Source organism: Puma concolor, chromosome A1 (assembly GCF_028749965.1).
Source record: "Puma concolor isolate L17-30 chromosome A1, mPumCon1.1.hap2, whole genome shotgun sequence".
NCBI classification, from domain to species: Eukaryota; Metazoa; Chordata; class Mammalia; order Carnivora; family Felidae; genus Puma; species Puma concolor.
Window position 1 is genome coordinate 161,492,876 of NC_141667.1, and position 19,015 is coordinate 161,511,890.

At 52.9% G+C, this 19,015-nt stretch overlaps 1 protein-coding gene across 2 annotated transcripts in view; it reads right to left on the reverse strand.

Moving 5' to 3' along the window:
• The window catches only part of COL4A2 (collagen type IV alpha 2 chain), a 174,253-nt gene that overhangs the window by 153,561 nt on the left and 1,677 nt on the right, over positions 1–19,015 (reverse strand). The window lies entirely within an intron of this gene.

Below are 19,015 nucleotides of genomic sequence, written 5' to 3' on the forward strand. Positions count from 1 at the left end.
AAATGCGGGCTCAAGCTGACCTTAGGATGGACGTGCCCAGACGGGTGGCAGCATGATGTAGCACTTGTTTCTGGTCAGTGACTCGGGGACAAGTCTGTCTTCAATCCGTGCTGAGCCCTGGGGTGGGTGAGGCTCTGAGCGAGGCAGCAAGCCAACACTGGAGGGAAGGGAGCTTATCCAAGTTCAGTAGCCGGCAGAGCCAAGGTGTGGACAGCCGGGAGCCCTCCTGAGGGCAAGCCACAGGGGTGGCCAAAACGGGGTCCTTTGGAATGAGGGCAGCCGGGCCAGGGGGACCAGCAGAAGTGGGTGGGGGTGGGGGCGCGTATGTAGGAAGATGGCAGGGGCATCTGAGTTGAGACTCTACAAGTGATGAAGTGAACACAGCTTCAAACTTCTGAGGGCAAGGTCGGGGGGACACTGAGCAAGCCTGCACCTTGAACCCAAGCTTATTATCCATCCATGGTCAAGTTTCTTCGGTCCCAAACTGGTCAAGTTTTCCAGCTGACTTAGGAGCTGCCCTCTGCGACTGTGAGTTTCATGGATTTTTGAGCAGTAACTCAACAGTCAGGCTGAGACAGTATTATTCTCACGTTGTCATTAACAGGCTGACAATCAGGGAGAGACAGACTGTCTCTTGAATCAGGATTCAAGAGCTGGATGGAGACAGATCCCACTGGGCATGACCCAATACAGTAAGTATCACTAAGGAGGCAGCTGGACCCGTGTGGGGTGCTGGGAACCGCCAGGCCCGAGGAGGAGCCTGGGTGTGCCATGTGGCCTTCTCTGTGTGACCTCTACCGCTAAAGGCACAGGAGCCCGAGAGGGGGACCACGCAGACGGGGTCAGTGAAAACGCAAATGACTGCTGTCCACCAGTGGTCCACCTGAGACACTTCCTGTGGCCATTGAAGGAGCTACCTGGACACAAAACCTTCTGGAACTTTCTGGCCAAGGCTCCATGACACTGGGGCGTGGAGGAGCCAGGGGACCGGGCTGTCACCAGGGAGAGATGTGAAGAGGGGACACACTCAAGTCCAAGTGGTGACAAGTGTAGAGGAATCACAGCACGCGCAGGGTGTCTATCCTGCGGACCCACATTCAGCACTCCACCAGCGCTATGGAAGACGGTCCGTGGAGCAGCGCAGAGGGAGGAATATGAGCTCACCTCCCAGAGAAGGGAACGGAGGTGTCAAGAAACTAAAGATCCTTCCCAAGATCATGGCTCCCGACTGATGGAGCCCGACCTGGAGCATGTGGGCCGGACTCCGAGGTCACAGATGCTCACCTCAGGGGGATGGGCTGAGTTTTAAGTTCTAAGTAAATGAGCGAAGGTGAGGGTTTGGGACGGGCGCATTCATCATGTCCCCCTCCCACAGACAAACCAAAGTACAAGTTGGAGGAGAGAGGACAGCCGACAGGAACGCGGGGTCTGAAGGAAGACATACGGGACAGAGGTAGTCTGCAGCGGGGAGCTTCACACTACCTCGTGGCCCTGGTCCTTGCTCCAAGCAAGCATTCTCCACCTTGAGGCACTAATCTTCCAGAGCCATTTCCCCTGTATACATTTACACGAGACGTCTGCCTCAAAGAACTTAATCTTTGCTTTTATCTCTAATATGTAGTTGTCTTACATGGAATTTTCCAAAGGATGCCGTTTGATAGATGCTTTACTCAGAGACGGTCAAACGCATGACTGACCATCGCGAGGGAAAATCAAGTGTCACTCCATGAGAAGCAGAGCTGCCCTGAACAATCTAGAAAGATAACAGGGGCGGGGGTGGAGGGGTGGGCTGTGCCAGCAGCCTCATTTCAAAGGGAAATAGGCTTCAAGTAAGCCCTCCCTGAAGCGGGAGGCTTGTTGTCTGTTTCCAGAGGTGGTCTCTAAACAGTTCTCCAGGAAGGTACTGGTTTCTGCTCACTGTGTATACCCCTGGTTACACTTTTCAAACTTTTTCATACTAAGAAGACCCGCTTTTCAGGGTGTTTTGGCCAGCTCAGGGTCAGACCTGCTCTCGGGCAGGGCATGACTGCAGAGGTTTGGACTTGCGGGTCAAAAGATAAAATGCTTTTTTTGTTTTGTTTTGTTTTGTTTTGTTTTGTTTTTCAAATAGAGAAATTCCTTAACCCTTGCAGAGCAGAGCAGAGCAGAGCAGATGAAAATGAGGTTTTTCAAGTCCATGACTTTCCAAACTCGCCTGCACAGGCCAGCGTAGCCTGTTGCCTGTAACGTTTCAGGAGCTGGGTACAACAGTTTGGGGGCACGGGAGCCCTGGTTATACATGCTATTGGTTACTGGGAGCCCCTGTTCAAAGGGAAGACAGAATCTCACGGCTCTGGAGACATCTTCCAGGGCCCGCTACCCAAGCTGTGGTCCCGGGACCAGCTGCACCCCACACCCTGGCAGTGCATTAGAAATGTGGGGCCTCATCCCCCAGGCCTGCTGGGTCTGAAACTTCTGGATCAGATTTGGAGCCTGCACATGGTTCTCTGGCCTGGCTCTTCAGACCTGGCCTGGATCAAGGATCTTTCGGGTACACAGGCAGGGAGGCATCACCTCCTGCTGGACTCTGTGTCGGGAACCAGCATTTATAGGAGAGAGTAACCTCGAGGACAAGTCCCTTCCCCATCAGCTACCTCACTGTCATGGGCCCAGCAGGGAGGGACTCGCGACTCTGGCTGACAAGTGGGGGGCTTTGAATGATGGCCCCCCAACCATTCCACTCGACTATGTGGTTTGGTCACTGGTCCATTTTCTGCACTCTTACCCTTCATAGACCACAAAGCCAAGTTTCTGCAAGCACAAAGGAGGCCACTGGCCAACTTCTGCCCTGAAGAAAAAGTTCACCTCGGCCCACAGACCGCTCATTGGCCACATGCCTGACTCCCCCTTGGGCCTGAAGCTCAAGAAAAAGAAATGCCATGAAGCAGGCTGGCATTCGGTCTTGCAGTGGAAGCATATTTTTCGTGAGTTTGACTCCGCAGATAAGCCAACGTCTGTCCACCCCAGTAGCTTTTTACACAGTGATTTGAGTTCAGTGAAGCCAACGACAGAGGAACTCCCGTCAGTTGACCCCAGCTGTGTGTGTCTGAGGGACGTGCCTTTGGCGCTGAACCTAATCATTTGCGCCGTTATTCTGAACACAAAGTTCCCCAAACCCTTCGTGTCCGTTCTGACCAGAACTCCTGTCTTTCCCACTTTCTTCCGCCTGTCTGTCCTTGACTCGGAGCCCAGCCACCCCGCTCAGCCCTGCGCTGGGCACTGGAGACTCGGGACACCCGGGACCCGGCCCCTGCGCTCCCGGGGTCATGCCCAGGTTGCAGCAGGAAGAGGAAGGCCTCCTTCCTTTGGGATTTCCTCCCTGCGCGTCTGTGTGCCCTCCTCCCTTGAGCACCGTGGAGGTGATCAGACACGATGCCCCGGAGACACCTGTGCCAGCTTTGTCCATGGGGGGGGGGGGCCCTGGCTGCCCCACAGCTTCTCTGATATGCCCGCATCTCAAAACCAGGTTTTGTGATGGCAGAGGAACAAGAATTAAAGACACAAGCCTGGTATTGCTAACTCAAAAAGAATAAAAAGCACACAGCACCATGCCTGCCAGGAACCCTCAGGCCAACATCTGGTGCCATCTCTGGGCAGGTGGCTGCCCCTCTGACCCTCTCCTCCCCTTGGGCATCGGGTCGTGGCCTGCTCACAGCTCCCCAACCACAGAGGGCAGAACTGGAAACCCCAGAGCAGCCAGAAAGCCTCAGACATGTGGTCCCACCCCGCCACAGGCCCCAGCGGACTGGCCATGGGTTTCTAGGGTCGACACTTTCTCTAAGACAGAGGGGTAATTCAGCAGTGGGACGCTGATCGAATGGGGGAGCTGGGGCTTAGCGGGTTAGACCCAAACACTGGAAAGGGGGACAGAAAGGCCACCTTTCTTTAAAAAAATTTTTTTAAGATTATTTGTTTTGGGGGGTGCCTCGGTGGCTCAGTCGGTTGAGAGCCCGACTTCGGCTCAGGTCATGACCTCGCAGTCTGTGAGTTCAAGCCCCACATTGGGCTCTGTGCTGCCAGCTCGAACTCTGGAGCCTGCTTCGGATTCTGTGTCTCCCTCTCTCTCTCTGCCTGTCCCCTGCTCATGCTCTCTCTCTCTCTCTCAAAAAAAAAAAAATTAAACATGAAAAAATACTAGCGAGGGGTGTCTGGGAGGCTCAGTTGGTTAAGCGTCTGACTTCGGCTCAGTCATGATCTCACGGTTTGTGGGTTCGAGCCCCACGTTGGGCTCTGTGCTGACAGCTCAGAACCTGGAGCTGCTTCAGATTCTGTCTCCCTCTCTCTCTCTCTGCCCCTCCCCCACTCATGCTCTCTGTCTCTCTCTCAAAAATGAATAAACTTCAAAAAATAAATTAAAAAAATTATCTTGAGAGAGAGAGAGAGAGAGAGAGAGAGAGAGAGAAAGCACAAGTTGGGGAGGGGCGGGAGGGGGGAGAGAATCCCAAGCAGGCTCCACGCTGTCCACGCAGAGCCTGACTTTGGGCCTGAACTCACGAACCGTGAGATCAAGACCTGAGCTGAAATCAAGAGTTGGACGCTTAACCAACTGACCCCCCAGGTGCCCCAAGACCACTTTCTTTCCACCTGTGTCTGAGTCTTCTCCCTCCAACTCTGCTGACTTTTCCTGGGTGGCCAGGAGCCTTCTGATCACATCACCAGCCTCCTGCATGTAGAAGTCTTAAACATGCTAAGCCCTCCTACGGAATGGTTAAATGCCACATTCATTAAAAAAAATCCCCCAGCACGTCTGTGAGGGTCCTGTGCTGGGGAGGACACATGTTTTGGGCCCTCGGGGAGCCCAGAGTCCACTCCAGTGACCTGAGGCAGACGAGGGTAAGAGGGATTTAGGCTCAGTGTCCCCACTGCTCCATATCCTGGGGTCTCCCCCACCCACCACGTCCGGACCCAGCACTGTGTGGAGATAGGGGCCAGGGGCCTGCAGCCGGGTGACCCTGGACAAGGCTTTAGCCTTGGTGGCCTGTGATGGCCTGACCGCTGCCCCCTGGAGACAGCCCCCTTCTGGGCTGCTGGGTGCAGCTCCTCCTGGGCCTCCTCCTGGCTCTCTGTCTCGATGCTTCACTTTCTAATGCCTTCCTGAGGAAGCCCATGCAGCCCCGGGCCTCAGCAGGTCTGTGACACCCACATCTGCCCGCCCCCCCCCCCAGCCCAGGCCTTACCCACGAGCATCATCACACCTGCATATCCAGGCCTGGAGGAAACTTGACCCCGCATGCCCCGCAGCCCGCTGGGTCACAGCGCCACCGACATGTGCCAGAAAGCGAGCCACACGGCTAGAGGAGAGGGGCCACTAGGGAGCCAGGCAGGCCACGTGGGGAGACGGGTCTGAGAGACGGAGGCACGGGAGCCCGCGGCCGACCTGCCCACTCGCCCCTTTGGTTTGAGCTGTGAGTCACTTCCTCTGAGCCTGACACCAGCCGCTGGTGCCACCAACCAAGACGACAACACTGAGCTCTGAAACAGTAGGTTAAAAAGCACAGGGGCATTATTCAGCCTCACCAAGGGCGTTTGGACACAGGCTGCACCGCGGATGAACCCCGAGGACGTCACGGCGCGCGGTAAGCCAGCCGCCGAAGGACACGCGTCGTACTGTTCCGCTTACACGAGGTCCCCGAAACAGGCAAACGAGGCTCGCAGACACGGAAGGCAAAACAGGGGTCACCGGGGTAGGGGAGGGGGGACGGGGGTTACCATGTCATGGGGACAGAGGTTCAGCTGGGGGAGATAAGAACGTTCTGGAGACGGACGGTGGTGTTTGCACAGCTCTGGGAGCAGGCTGGACGTCACTGACCGTACACTTGAAAACATAGAGACAGTAAGCTTCATGCTGCGTGTGTCATATCACAGTGAAAAAACGTACAAAAATCAACACAGGTGTGTACCATGTATATGGGAGATCTGAGGTGACATCAGTAAGACTGTTTTCAAGTGATTAGTTTACAAACACTATATGTTTGTGACATATGTGATATGTGAATCATGTACTAAGACCTCACTTTTCATTTCAAGAAATTTACCCAATTTTTACAATACTCAGAATACAGATGAAAAATATATATATATATTTTTTATGTGAGGAATTAAATAAAGGAAACCTCACCAAGGCTGCCTTTTTTTCCTATGTTTATTCTTATGGACTTTAGTTAATTAAACCCAATGAGGAAGAAAAACCACCACGAAGGCAGAAATATTCCCTGAATAAACACTCTTTTGTCCTTAACTCAAGAACTGGAAGAATACAGATTTGTTAAAGGTACTGCAAAAAGGAGAAAGAGGCAATCTTAAACATGGATGAAATATTTGTGTATCTTCTTTTAAACAAACTTATTTTCCTTTGAGGCACTGCTCTGGCTTTTGCTACGGTTTTCATACAAACAGAAGCAGACGGCTCCGGGTTAGATTTGTTCTGAGAGAACCACGCTTTCCAGTTATTTGAGTTATCAGGGTCCATCCATTCTGTGTTCTAGAACTTCTAGACAGGAGTCAGTACTATTCTTATCTCTCTGCCCCATCCCTACTCATGCCCTTTCTCTGTCTTAAAAAAATAAATAAAACATTAAAAAAAAAAAAAAAGAAAAATCAGGAGTGAGCCTGAATGATCTTACACCTCCTCCCCACCCCGGAGTAAAGTGAGTCATTTATTCTAGGTACAACTCGGGTTGGAGAGCAAAGAAATCACCCCCAAATTACAGCACGGGCTCACCGGGGGAGCTCGGATGAAGCGTGAATTGTACCCACTGGGTGCACTGGGTGGGACGTCCCCAGGATGGGGGCTGCCTTCAGCAGGTAGAGAGCCCAGGACTGGAGGACCAGAGCTTCTGGGGAGCGGAGCAAATTGTCTTGGTTTTAAGGGCAAAGTCAGTCTCTGCACGGGCTTTGGAATTCCTGTATAGTCTTCTTAGGGCCTGTTATAAATCCCAATGACCCTGGGGAGGGATGGGTCCCAGCATTCTAGAAGATTCTCCAGCCCCTTGAGGACTGCTGCTTCATCCAGAGGTGGAAATGTGGATGTCTGGCCCCAGCCCAGAATGGATCACTCAGAGTATGGGATTTTACAAGTTCCCCCGGGGATCCCAATGCCCTGCCAGGCCCAGGTCCCTGCTTTCATGGGAAACCAGAGGCAAATTGTGCATACACATATGAGCAGGAGGGGAGACCTGCTCTGAGCAAAGTTTTAGATCTAGGAGAGCACAGGAGCTTGGTGGAGACGTTTTGGAGCACCGATGAGAAATCAAATAGAATCTACAAAGATAAGTTTTAGGGGCACCTGGGTGGCTCAGTCAGTTAAACGTCTGACTCTTGATCTCATCCAGGTCATGATCTCACGGTTTGGGAGTTCGAGCCCCAAGCCGGGCTCTGCCCTGACAACTTGGAGCCTGCTTGAGATTCTCTCTCTCCCTCTCTCTGCCCCTTCCGCTGCTCGCTCTATCTTTCTGTCTCAAAATAAGTACATAAACTTAAAAAAAGAGAAATTTTACTTTTTTTCCCGATTGGACTCCACTGACGTGAGTTGGGAGAGGAAAATTTTTGTCTGTCATCTCCTGTCAACGGAAAAGCAGAGCGGTTTGCTGTTACCACTGGTACTCGGGGCCAGCCAGCCAGCATGGGCACCCCTTCCAGGGGCTGGGGGTGTGAAGGACTGAATTTGCTTGCTCTGTGCACACATCCTGCCCTGTGCAGGTAGCCGGAGCCAGTGATTTGGGCCAGGTTCTATTTCCACCAAGAGCGTATCTGACAGCTCCATGCATGGTTCCTATAACCGAGCTGCTGAGGATCCTCCCAGAACCCTCAGCAGGAGGAGATGGGGACCGCATTCTCCTTCCAAGCCCCAGGAAATGCCTTGTCATGCCCTGAAGGCGTGTGTTCCGCGAGGGTGGGAACCAGACCTGGAAATGTCAGCATTTAGGAGCCTTCATTTTCAATATGAATGATTTTTGCTACGACTGTCCTCTTTGTTTAAACTTTGCAGCTTTCTCGAAATGCAATTAAATGAGTGTGTCTGCCCTTTTGCAGTTTTATGACAGCCAAGGGCGGGCGGCTGAAGAAGGCTCGCTGCGGCAAGAAATAACATTTATTTTTTCCAACCTCTGGTATCTCGCTGTTGGGTCAGCACACACAAAAACTGATGTCTCCCCGTGCTGGCATGAGATCGACAAGTCATTTCAGACTCTTTGCTGTTACCATTCCCTGTTTTGCAACGGGAAGGGGAGGCTGGACCATAAAAGCTGGTGACTAAGATGAAGGAAATCCTGTCTGAGCTAAGATTGTCTTGGTGGGGGGTGGGGAGGGCCCACGAAACCTGGTAGGAATAAGCAGGAAACGAAGGTGGCGTTCAGATCGGAAGGAGACGATCTGGGCCCAACTTGGCGCTGTGTTGTAACTTGCGAGGTTGTTACAGTTGGGACAATGTTAGGACAATGACCAAGTAAGGAAGAAAGGGAAGGAGGTGGGCTTCCTCCGTGAAATTCCCAGCTGGAACCTTCCACCCACTGGCCTTCCTCACCTGGACGCTCAGGAGGAAACAGGTCGGTCTGTGTGACCTGCCCACCCTGCCAGGAAATGGCAGGGGGGATCTCTGGGCTCTTCCAAGAGAGAAACCCTATCCTCGGATTTTACTGGGTATTTTCTATGCTGCCTCGCCAAACCCAAATCTCTGGAGTCTTCTTGCTTTGTTAAATTATACTTGGGTCTCAGAATTATTTGAACAAAATGTTCTTTGTAAGTCTTTCCATTCGTTCTGGAAATAATTTAGTTACACCTTGACCTAACTTTGATTAAAATTAAAATTCTTTCCTTCGTTGACATTTGTCAAACTCCAGAAAATGGAAACAACTGTCCCAAGGCTTTGGGAAGATGCCCCTATGCCTGTGTCGCCTCGTGGGCCTTCTGGTGTCCACAGGTCACTTGCTGGGGTCATGGCTGCTCCCCGCCAGGCTGTGCGAACACAGTGGGGTCTCAGCGCCAAGGATGTGGACCTTACTCCCCACGATTCCTCCCGTATGTCTCAGCCCCGCTGGCCTGGTGTCCCAGCCCACCTCTCCCCTGTCCCAGCTTGTGAGCTGGGCAAGACCCGGTCCCCTGCCTTGGAGGCCCCAGTCAGAGAGCGCCCTGTGGGGGCAGTGAGGCAACAGCTGTTCTGTCCCCAGATTCTCATAGCACTTAACTGGTTTCTGTGGCTTCACGTTTTCATGTTTTGAGGAAGAAGACCCACCTATATTTAATTAAATTTTTTTTAATGTTTACTTAATTTAGAGAGAGAGAGAGACAGAGAGTGTGCAGGGGAGGGTCAGAGAGAGAGGGAGACACAGAATCCGAAGTAGGCTCCAGGTTCTGAGCTGTCAGCACAGACCCAGACATGGGGTGCGAACCACGAACGGTGAGATCATGACCTGAGCCGAAGTCAGACACGTAACTGACTGAGCCACCAGGTGCCCCTAATTAAAAAAAAATCCTAAAGCCAGGTAGCCATTGGCCAGCATTTATCAAGCCCTACAAGGCTAAAATTGCTAAGATCTTTATATGCGATTTCTTTTTCCCTGAGAGCACACTTACAAGGCAGAACTATTTTTATTCCAGCTTTAGAAAAGCAGCTAAAGCTTGAAGGCTCAGTAGCTTTGCCCAAAGTCGTGCAGCCAGGAAGTAGCAGATCACACTTCGAACTCCAGACCCAAGCTGGCCTTCCTCTGCAAAAACCGACACCACGGTCCCACTCTCTCTTCCATGTGCCGTGGAACAGACCACGGTTCTGGGTCTCGAGTCTGCCTTCCACAGGTTTGCTGATGACCACAACCGTGTGGATCTGAGGTACCATAAGGCCTACTCGCCAAAGGAGAGAGAAACTTTGTCTCACACAGCGAGCTTCCTCTCTAAGCGGGGACGATCCCAGGTGGTATATTCAACTTCAAACATTGTCACACAGTTGGACAACTCCACCCCCCCCCCCCCCCACTGTGCTCTGAACGCCCCCATCCACTGCCCCTGGCCTGTCTCACTCTGGACCCAGACCTGAGCCCCCGGGAGGATCCACGTACCTAACGGCTCCCAGGACAATCCAACACATTCACTTGGTGAACGAATTACACAAAAACCATCTCACCGTGACCTTGCACCATGGTTACCAGCATTCCTGTTTTACCCAGAAGAAAAGGCTCAGAGAGGAGAAGTGACTTCTCCTGGTCACTGGCCCCAACCCCAGAAGCTCCAGCTCTGCCTGACCGACCACACCCGCCTGCCAGCTGGCATGTGGGAAACTCAATGCAGGAGGATCAGAACGAAAACGCTGCTGTGAAAGCCAGGAATTGGCACCACCCAGGAGAAAGGGACCCTGTCTTCATTCCACTGCGGTCCAGGGGTCTCTGCACAGTCAGCATAATTTGGGGAGGGCCCTTACTCCCCAGGAGGGTTCAGTGAACCCTTCTCCAAGTTAGGGCTAACACTTTCCCCATAGCCTCCTCATCTGCTGGAGATAATGCCGTGCTTACGCGACCCTCCCCGCTTTACAAAGCCGTCATCCACACGCCTCCACGGCCTGGAATCTCCAAAAGGACCTGGAGAAAGAGATTTCCAGGAGTTCTGTCTGTGGCTGGGATTCCCCGCTGCCCATTCGGGCCTCTCTGGGTCATCCTGTCTGGACGGCCACCTGTCCAGTCCGCTTCTTGGGGGTCCACAGGCCACTCAGTCACCTATGCGCACAGGCCGGCCTCCCTGCAGAGGGGCCCCTGGAAAGAACAGGTCTGCCTGACAGTTCCCTAGAGACAGGCATGCCCCCCTCCTTCCGCTGGGCAGCCCTTGTGGGGAAAGGAGGCAGGAGTATCCACGGCCGCGTGTGTGAGTGTGGACCCTGCTGTTCTCTGTTTACCCATGATCTGTCTGACTCCACCCATATCGTCCATCTACCTATTTACCTACCTATCCATCCATCTCTCTCTGTAACCTATCAATCATCTACGTCCATAATCCACCCATCAGTCTATCAATCAATCTACGTCTGTATCTAGTCTGTCTCTATCACCTCTGTCTAGCTAGCACCTACATCTATCACCCATCCATACTCTCTGCAGATAAATAGCAGACACACCGATCTCCCACGTGATGGGCATACGTATGCTTTATGTGTCCCACGCTGTGTGTATCTTGCGTATGTGTTCGTATTCTGTGACGAGGGATTTGTCAGCCTAGCACAGTGGTTGAGAGCAGAGGTCTTGGAATAACCAAGTCCTGGACTTTGCTCCCAGCCTCACTGCTTACTGGCCATGACACGTGCCCTCACCTGGGTGTGCCTCAGTCTGCACACCTGTAAAGTGGGGCAATCGCAGTGCTGTGGGCATTTAGCAGGTACTGTGTGTTGGTGGCTTAGCTCAGTTCCTGGCACTGATGTGACCAGCAGGCAGTGGCTGCTGTATTTCTGGGATATTTTAGTTGTTCCTGGGGTTTCTGGAGCCCTGGGAGCACCTTCAGGGATCCCTCTTTCTGATTTCTGATCCCAGGAGATCCCACGAGCCCTCCCAGGGGCCCCTTCCTTCTCTCCAACCTGGAGCCAGAGGCCACCGGGTGCGGGCAGAGGGGGAGGGGAGTGTGCCCAGCAGGGCCCGTGGCACTGGCCGGTTTCCTGCATCCTCCCTCCCACCAGCGCTCGGTCACCGCACCGCCACTGCTAATCACCCTGTCTGTTCTCTGACGGACAAGCCGGAGCCGTGGAGGCATCCCAGGGAGCATGTCCTCTGTTCTCCTGGGGCCCTCATTACTCCACAAAGACAGTCACAGATCCGAGAGTGCTCGACACGCAGACATATTTTTACGTCATTTCTACCAGGTCCCAGAAAATTAGTGCATGGAATTCCAGAACACCCACCCTTCTGTAGTTCCCACATGGGAGATCGCCGAACTGGGCAAAAGCAGCAACATAGGAATTTCATGGGTGGGGCTGAAACAATCCCCAGGAAAAAATGCAAATCCTTCACAGACAGATCAACACATCCGTTATCATCACACTCAGCTAGTGCTATCCAGCGGGGGCAGCGCTTAATTTGGGACCCCCCACCCCCCCAGTGAGAAAAGCTACATTTTAATCTAATCTTTTATTCGTTGTTCCGCGACTGTATTTCTCACCCAAAAGGTGTGTTGGAACACTTTCAACTAATTGCATCGCCACTCATTTCTGGAACACTTTATTGAAGGCCTACTGTGTTTCAGGCCCCGGAGCAAACAATGTATCCGTGAACAAACCCCAGACGAAACGTGCCCTAAACTTTGGATTGTGGCAGCAGCAGTTATGTCGAGGATGAGTGAAGAAAGTGTTGGATGTCTACATGGGTTATGAAAGATAATTTAAAATCTTGAGTATCTTTTTAAATTTTATTATTTGAGAGAGAGAGAGAAAGAGAGAGAGAGACAGAGACAGAGGAAGAGAGAGAGAGAGAGCAGGAGAGGGGCAGAGAAAGAGGGAGAATTCCAAGCAGGCTTCATGCTCAGCATGGAGCCCAACTTGGGGCTCGATCCTACGACCCTGGGATCATGACCTGAGCCGAAATCAAGAGTTGGATGCTCAACCGACTGTGCCATCCAGGCGCCCCTACAATCGTTAATATCTAATGCTATTCTAAGTCCTGGCAGTCTGAGAGGGCACTTTAATTAGACCCCTAAATGGGTCTCATTTCCAAGGGACAGAGGCTCCGGCTGGGCGGGTGCAGGCCTTCTGACCTCTGCCTCTTGGGCAAGGGGGCAGGGTGTCCTCTGTGTGACGGGGCTGTGGGCTACAGCGAGGGGACAGGGTGTGCGGGCAGCTACAAAACAGAAGGGGCCAGGGCCAAGGGCCAGGGGCTGCTCTGTTCCTGCAGGGTGGTGACAGAGGCTAATGTGTGAGGTGACAGCAGCTGGCCACTGGCCATCCTTGCTGCTGGCCCTTTCCCGCAGCCCATGACTAGAGTGGAAGGTATGGCCACTTGGAGATGTGGCTGGTGGCACTCCAAGCTCTGTCACGGGGCCGGTGGCGATGCCGGGAGCCTGCACAGACAGGGCTCCAGGACCCCGGACACCCCAGGCTGAGCCGCTTTCCCACCCGGCTGTCCACAGGGTTTTCTAGGTGTGGAAGGTGGGGGTGGGGCTCTCCTTGTGTATGCAGTGCCCAAGGGCTTACGGATGCCTGCCTGACAAATTAGCAGGGGCCAGGGCGTGAGCCAGCCGTGTTCAATGTCTTTCTGAGAGTGGCACCATCATGCCTACCTGTCCTGCCACCGCAAGGTCTGGAAAGAACTATGACGGCTTCCTCCCCGGGCAGTCAGTCAAGGACGGGGGGCTGCCGTGGCTCACCCTGGAGCCCCAACAACAGACCGAGTCATGGAAACTCCATCGGGATGCCTCTTCTCCCCTGTCGTTGGAAAGCACTCCACCCGAGTTAGGGGGACAGAAGCTCTTGGCCAGGAAAGGGCTGCTTCTGCCATACCTCCAAGCACACACGAGTGCCTTTTGTTACTTAGTCTATTGGAGAGAAGATGGGAACACTATTTCCCTCGTGCTGGCCACACCTGCTGCTCTCTAGTACAAGACCTGCCGCTTCTCAGCTTCTTCTCGTCCGCCTGGCGTGTGCTCGCCCAAGGAGGCTGCCCCGTGGCTTCTGAGAGCAGGTGTTGACTTGGAAATATTTAGATCTGCGGAAAAGGTGCACAGACAGTGCAGAGGGTCCCCGCACACCCTCCATCAAGAGTGATGATGCTACGTCAGCATCTTCGATAACCTTGGTGCGTTTTGTCAAAACGAGACATTAACGTTGAGTGCGTTGATAAACTACAGACTCTACTAGGCTTTTGCCAGTTTTTTCCACTAATGTTCTCTCTTCCAAGATCCAATCCAGGATACCACACTGAACTTAGGGGAGCCTATTTACAAAAGAACCCGTTGCTTGGAAAGGCAGCCTCCCTCACAGCATCAGAGCCCGCTGTGTACACCAGGAGCCCGGCTGAGTGCTGGGAGATGGGGGGGCACCCAGCACAAGGAGGCCAGAGACGGTGGGTGGGGCTGAGCTTGCAGGGATGCTGCTGGGATTTGGGCTTCCTTTGAAGTGCACTCCTGACCATGTGGACGGGACTGGAGAAACTTGTGGGGCCCTCCTAAGACTAGACATCCCCTTTTTCATTCATTCATTCAGTGTTAGAAGCCACTGACATCATGGTTAGTGAGTCACTTAGGCCTTTATCTGACCCAGAAGAGTCTTATTAACTGAGGGTTCAGCTACCAGGGCAAAAGTAACCACCAAAAACCTGCCTGCTCTCATCTCAGCTGATTAAGTACCATTCACTCAATTCCAGAGGCTTCTCAGGCCCTGAAGATAAAAAGTCTAATGCAGTATGTTTTTTTTTTAAATTTTTTAACGCTTTTATTTATTTTTGAGAGAGAGAGAGAGACAGCACGTGTGCAAGCAGAAGAGGGGTAGAGAGAGAGGGAGACACAGAATCTGAAGCAGGCTCCAGATTCCGAGATGTCACAGAGCCTGACGTGGGGCTCGAACCCACAAACTGCGAGATCATGACCTGAGCTGAAGTCAGATGCTTTACCGACTGAGCCACCCAGGTGCCCCAACATATTTATTTTTAAGTCACATTCTGGAGCAGCGTACGTGCGTACCTGGAAAAGCGTTCCCCTAGGGGCGCCTGGGTGGCTCGGTCAGTTAAGCGGCCGACTTCGGCTCAGGTCATGATCTCGCGGTCCGTGAGTTCAAGCCCCGCGTCAGGCTCCGTGCTGATGGCTCAGAGCCTGGAGCCTGTTTCGGATTCTGTGTCTCCCTCTCTCTGACCCTCCCCGTTCATGCTCTGTCTCTCTCTGTCTCAAAAATAAATAAACTTAAAAAAAAAATTAAAAAAAAAAAAAAAAAAAAAAAGAAAAGCGTTCCTGTGGCAGGGTCGCAGCTGGGAAGGGTGGGAGCCAGCTCAGCACACAGGGGAGGGTCTGCACTGGGTGTGGACACTGGAGCGCCCCAGCACTGGCACCCTGCAACACGACTCCTCGCCTTCCCCACACCCCAGAACCAAGGTGTCAGGTGACTTGTTCTGGGGGCAAACAACCAGTTAGTAGCCAGGCGGGGGTGGGGGCTCCATGGCCCGAAGACTCCTGTGTGGTCAGTGGTTTCCGGGGGCCACCAGCCACTGCACAGACTGCCTGGTTTGCAGGCCAAATCAGCCTTTAGCGGCGGTGATGACGACCACCGACCCCAGCAGATATAGCAAGACGTGGCTACAGACCTTTCACTAAAGCTTCCTCATCAGAGATAAATATTCTTTCTCGGAGTAAAAGAACAGACGCTCTAAAACCACCTTGTGAGTCAAGACTGCCCCAACTTCCCTCACATTCTCTATTTAGTTGAAGCTTGTCACCCATTGTTTTTTAATCCTTTCTCCAGAAAGACCATCCTTTCTGTGTTTTCCATTTTAGCAAAGTCTTTGTTTTCTACTCGAGAACTTTTCACCTTCTCCCTCTCTCTGGCTCCAAACCATCCCACAGACAGTGAGGCAGTGCGAGGGCTGTGTCCCTGTGTCTATCCTTTGCGGCCGATTTTAGTTCTGCGACACTATGACAAATTCCTCCTGTCACTGACTGTGGCCAAGTCATACCGGCCACCCAGGGAGGTCTGCTTTCCTGGCCTCCAGAGAGCTGGATCCATGCTTCCTGCTTGTTTTTCCACAAACAGAGGAGGAAGCCTGTGATATTTCCCTTCTTCTTAGGGACCCAGATTTCCAACAATGGGACTAGTGCTCTAGGGAATTGTGGGAAAGAAGCGCTCTCCTGGATTCCTGTGTCGCGCACTGGAGGCATCTCAGGACCGCACATTCTTTATAGCTTACTGACAAGCCAAGAGAGAGGAGAAAACCTCAGAATACATTGCTTTTTTTTTTTTTTTTTGCGATGGGGAGAGAAAGGTATGGCTGCTTGCAGAAGCATCCCATAAATTTTCCAGGGCTTGGAGCCCTGGAAGGGGCCTGGAGGTTGAAGCTGGTGCTGAAGACAGTGTGGATCCCAGCACTTCCTGGGGTGGACACAGCACCTGCACCACCAGGCCCCCCTGGCTGCACCCTAATACCTGGGAGAATCTACAGTGTGCAGCCAGTCTCCCCAGCCGAGGTCGCAGGGTCAGCGCGGCCCACGGCATATTTGATCTCAGGGAAGGCCTTTGTTCTCTGGAATTCTCTTCATCCCAGAATCACACCAGACGGGCTCTTAGATCTTCAAGGCTGCTGCCCCATCTCTCAAGATAAGTAACAACTCAGCACCAGCTCAGCATGGGCTGCAGAGGGCTTTCAAGTCTCTACAAGGCCCCACCTCAGGAACCTTCCCTCCCAGCAACCCGGCACATGCCTCAAGCACTTGCCCCATGCCAAGCTCCAGCCTGCTGCTTTGGGGTCCATTCGCCCGACAGCCTTAGCTCTGGGCTCCCGCTCTTTCGAGCAAAGCAGCAGGGGACGAGGAGTGATATTTCCCTTTCCAGAAACCAGTGTGTGGGCTTTACTCTCAGTCACGGTCAAGAGCAAAGAGAAAGCAGAAGACTCAAATCCTGAAACTCAGGAGTGTTCCCACCACTGACTTACAGTCTGATCCCGGGTCACTTAGTGGGGAAGGTGTCTGGGTTCCAACCCCACATCGGCACTGACAAAGAGAGAGACCTTGAGCAAGCTGTCTAAACACACTGTGCCTCTGTTTTCTCATCTGTAAATTGGAGGTAATAATAGTTACCTACTCAGGTAGACACAGTGTGTTTCCCATGAGGCCTGTGGACCAAGACATGTGGAGAAGGCCCACAAGTAGGCCCATATAAATAACTGTCTACTCTCTTCGGTAACTGTTTTCAGCTGCTTCTGCTACAAAGCTCTTCCAGCTAAAAGAGCAGCCCCCTTTTTTCTGACCTGACCTTCCCCGGGGAAGAGTCCTTGGCTCAAATGGGCAATGAGGCAGGGGTTCTGGAGCCTAGTAGACAAACAGGGGAGGAGATAAACTTGCCACAAAGAAGACCTATTTCTTAATGGATATTGTTAAGAACCAAGGTAATACCTACTAAAGCCAGAGGTCAACAAGAAGTTAATAAGTAGAAGGGCCGATGTTGAATACAACAAACTGCCTATCCGTTGAAGACTGTATACACCCATAAGCCTCTAGTAAAACGACTCAAAATGGCAAGTGACTCCAACCGCTTCTCTACCCAACACTCTAATTCGGTGGTTCCCAAACTTGGGCGTCAAGTAGAATGCACCTCCAGGCTCCATCCCAGAAAGCCTGACCAGAAGACCTAGACTGGGAGCGAACCAGCCTCCCCAGGAGGGCGGAGGGGTCCAAGGTCCGTGCTCTGGGAAGCATGGCCAGACAGTGAACGCTCTCAGTCCCATCGTGAGTCAGAGGGCAGATGCTCAGGGGAACGGGCCGCATCTAAGCGGTTTTGGAGGAAGGCACAGGGGTCGGCGCCTGCCTCTGTAACAGGCAAGGGAGGCTCTCTTCCCGTTCTAAGTCTGGAAACTGGGGCCCAGGATCTGCGGGACCAGGGGAGAGCACCGTTTATGAGTCCAGTCTTCTGCCATGAAGCCCTTACCAGTGTTAGGATCAGTCCCACGTGAGACTCATGAGACTTCCACCATCCCCAGGAAGAAAACCAGGGTATTAGAAAAGTGGTTTTAGGGCCAAGGGGTGTGGAGACAGCACACCAGGGCACACGCTCTCAGCACGATTCAGCGTGGCCTTTCTAGGTCCTCCTCCTTCTCACAGAGTGTGTCTGCCACTCTGACTCGTGACTCTGGGCCAAGTCCTACCTGTCGTGTGTGCCTAAGGACCATAAGAGTCAACGGTTCCAGCACCTAGGCTTTCACCTTCCTCAACCAGGACACGTGGAGACGACAAAGAGACAGACTTGAGCTTTAAGAAAACTTTGGCCTGGAACGTTCTGGTGAAAGTCTATGGACTTCCCAGGCCGGGTCCTGAACTGGCGAAAGCAGAAAAGTAGAGCTAAAGTTTCTTTCCAAGCTGGAGTAGCACTTTTTCGCTCACTGCCTTTAAAAGCCTTGTTTGTTTTACGTGAGAACAGAATGATGAAAATAACAGAATTTCAACCAAACCACGAAGGCAGCTTCCCAGGGTCCTGTGTGTGCACCCTGCCCACACAGGGAGCCTGCCACAGTCACCTGGGAAGTCAGGAATTCTATCAGAGCGCGCCGAGGGTGGGGTGGGGATACAGTGTGTTCCCTGGGATTCTAGTCCCAGTTGGGACATCTGTGTCCACAACGGAAGAGACTGCCAATGACCCGTATTCTGTCAAGTTTGGTGAAGAGTGGCTCCAACTACTTAAACCCAACTTACAAAATCCCATTTGCAATCACAAGTGCAGTGCCAGGGCCAGCAAGGCAGCTCTAAATGCACCTGAGCACCTCCCAGCCTTGCTGTTCCAGGGCCAGACTCCGACAGGGGAGAAAACGCAGGGTTTCTGCCACTGTGCACCCACATGGGTTACAACGGATACACTCTGGTTCTGCTCGCCCCTCGCCCCGCCCACTCCCCCAAAGCCTCTCATTTAAAGGCAGGAGAAGACTCTCCCCCAAGGATGGTACCCAGACACCAGCTTCCAAGGCCACAAACACGTTTCTCCTGGGTACCCCGGTGCCTCCCACGCCACGTGACTGACAGCCTTCCCTCTAGAAGCCAGAGTTTTGCTCAAGCTTAGGAGAGGATGCCGCAGGCTACGTTTTAAATTACTGGCTTTCGTGGGCGGCCCCCGCCTGTAACGCACACGACAGAAGTGGGGACCCCAAGGGAAGGCAAACTTGAGGAGTTCTCCCGGAAAGGCCAGCTCTCTGGGAACCTGGGCTGGGTCATGGCCGCGCGCGCGCTCGCGTGTACACACACACACACACACACACACACACACACACACACACACACACTCAGGTGAGCACGCATGAACTGCCTTGTGCTGAGGCCACTCTGTGTCCCT